Source organism: Tupaia chinensis, unplaced genomic scaffold (assembly GCF_000334495.1).
Source record: "Tupaia chinensis unplaced genomic scaffold, TupChi_1.0 Scaffold000258_1, whole genome shotgun sequence".
Taxonomy (NCBI): Eukaryota; Metazoa; Chordata; class Mammalia; order Scandentia; family Tupaiidae; genus Tupaia; species Tupaia belangeri.
This window is the reverse complement of record NW_006159738.1, coordinates 438935-441687: the sequence shown is the minus strand read 5'-3', so window position 1 is coordinate 441687 and position 2753 is coordinate 438935.

Genomic DNA, 2753 nt, shown 5'->3' with positions numbered 1-2753 from the left:
CACCCCAATGGAGCATGGTCATGCCACAATCCCTCCTCCGTTTCTCCACCCTGTCAGATTTGGGGCACGTGTTTTTCAAGACTCCAGGACTGGGATTCGGACCAGGACCGGCCCTGTGGGATCCAGCTCCCTTGACTACTGGGCTATAGGGTTGGCCCAACAATTATTTTCAAAAAGAACTTTGAAATATTTTTATTTCCTTTACATTTCGAGTGATACATTGAAAGGCTGATGTGTGTCCATACTTTTTTCCATGTTTAGCAGTAGTTTGCCTCTTCCATTACCAGCAGGGCTATGAACACAAGCACGGGGTGTAAGCCCATCCTTTCAGGCAGTTTTAAGACTGGTCTGCTGGGAGGCACGGCCCGCACAGCAGATGGATGCCTGGACCTCTGAAATGAGACCTCTCCAACCTCAGCGAAGATTCTGTGCTGCTACTCGACGTGTTCCCCAGAGCTGGTCCTGCTTTCCTGCCATTTGTCCCTCACAGTAAATGATCAAACATAAAACAATACTGATGAAACTCCACTCCAGGTTAAGTTTCCCAGAGAGGTGTGCCGTTGGCCATTTCTGTTGGGTGGATATGAAACCGGGTGATGTTATTCAGGTTTCAAACTGGCTTTTCCCAGAGCTGATGCCCTGCACGTTGCCATTTTTGTCGCTTTATTCCAAGGATCCGTCATAATCACAGTTCCTAGTTCATCCCTAGGAACCCAGGACTTCGGAGTGCTCTTCACTGTCAGGAAACTGAGGACATAAAGTACTCGCTGTGGCTTTTACTGCTCCCTTGGCAGGTGGCATAGGGGCCACTTTTCAGTTCTGATCACATCTTAACAGGGTGTAGAACAAAGAGTCATTTTTTGATTAAAATCTATTGAGTCATTATCTGTTGGGTCTTTGGAAAAGTCATGACACATTTTTGCATAGAAAAATATGTTATGGGCCAGCAGGTGGCATAGTAGTTTTGTCGCTGGACTCCCACATAGTTGACTGTGGTTTGAGTCCCTGACCTAGTGGCTTTTAGCTCATGCCAGGCAAGTGTGTGTGCATGCCCAAAATCCTGAGAGGAGAATGTAGAAGAAGTGATTGCGACATGGCCATCCCTCCTGGGGAGTGATTTCTTGCTTCCTCTTTCTTTGTCTCTGTCTCTCCAGCAAGTGCATGCAAAAATCTCTCTTTGGAAAAAAAAAAGAAAAAAAATCATGACTTTTCCAATGATTCAGTAGAATGTAATTATATAAAATTGAATTTATAATCTTAACTTTTAGGAAGGAACTCTGGAAATAGCTTGATATGGTGTCTTTTAGACATCGGGGACATTTTATTTCTTTGTAAAGTAGGTGGTTCCAAAGTGATGTTTCCAGAATGGTTGCTCTGTTCCGTTTTTAAGCTCCTTGCTAGAACCTATGACATACACAATTTTTAAGACTTATATTTCGTTCTTGACAGCAAATATCTAGAGAGAAATGGCCAGTTGTCTGGATGCTAAATATCTATATATTCTCTTAAAGCTAAATGTCACAATGGCTGCATTTTCCAGCTTTCATTCAGATGTCTCCTGCTGTGTGTCAAGAGAATCCGAAAATAAACCCACAGCATTTCTTAAGTCAAACAGATTTTGATTTCAACCTCAGGGTGGAGCCCGCACTTGGGTGGCATCATGGCCGGCGAAGCAGTGGGAAAGGTGTCCCCACGGGACCATGGTGGCCCCTGGGTTTGCCCTCGCCCACAGGACGTTGAGAAGACCCACCTCTCACTGAGAGCCGCTCGGCTCCTCCCTGGAGTCTCTGACGGCATTCTGGTCTGATGATGCTGGCCGCAGAGTCCAGTGATGGAGCACAGGCTCTGAGTTAAATGGTAAACCTTTTAGAGCCTGACTCACTTTGGAAAACAATCAAAAAATAACTTCCACAACCGTTCTGCAGTCCGCATCTGAAAGCGAATTTCTCTGTTAAAATTTGAAAGCTAGGTTGCTTGCATGTATCACCAGGAAGCTTCTTAAGAACCCTCAATTCAAGGCAGTAGCAATAAGGCAGTTTGGAAGAGTGGTTTGCCTCATTGGGCCGGTGACGCCCAGCTTCCGTCTAGAATGCCCTGGACTTCGTAGAGTGGCCCACTTCGAGGGAAAGCCAGCAAGAAGGCTTGTTCTCAGGCCCGGTCTGGGAACATAGGGGTTCAGTGCCCTTGCTCTACAAACGCATGAAAGGACGAACTTGCATCTTCCTGTCAGTATTGAACTTCCTTTTACTAATGATAAATAAAAATATCTATATTTTTAAAATACCAGTGTGTGCTTTTGTTATGCTGAGTTTGCCTAAAAGCTCTGCCCCTTTGCTAATTCCATCCATCAGAAGGAGCATGTCCCGGACGGGAGGTGGCATGGTGGTTAAGGGTGCTGGACTCCCACATGGCCAACTGCAGTTCAAGTCCTGGACCTGGCGGCTTGCTTTCTCACTACCCTCTTACCTCTCTCACTCTGTCCCGCTCTGGTCAAATTAAAATAAATAATTAAAGGTAAATAAAATCCTTTTTATTTTAAAAGGAGTGGCCCCTTCTGGGTCTTTGCGCGGTGCTTTTGTGCCCTTGACATGCTTTGCTCCTAGTAGCTCCAGTCCTGCCCCTGCCACCTGCTCGGGCCTCGCTGCCTCGGCTTCCCGATGATCTGCAGGATGGGAATGCGGCCAGCAGATAGCGGGCACCCCAGGAGGCAGCGCCGTTCAGGAGCAGACGGGGCCGGGGAGGGCGCTGGGCGG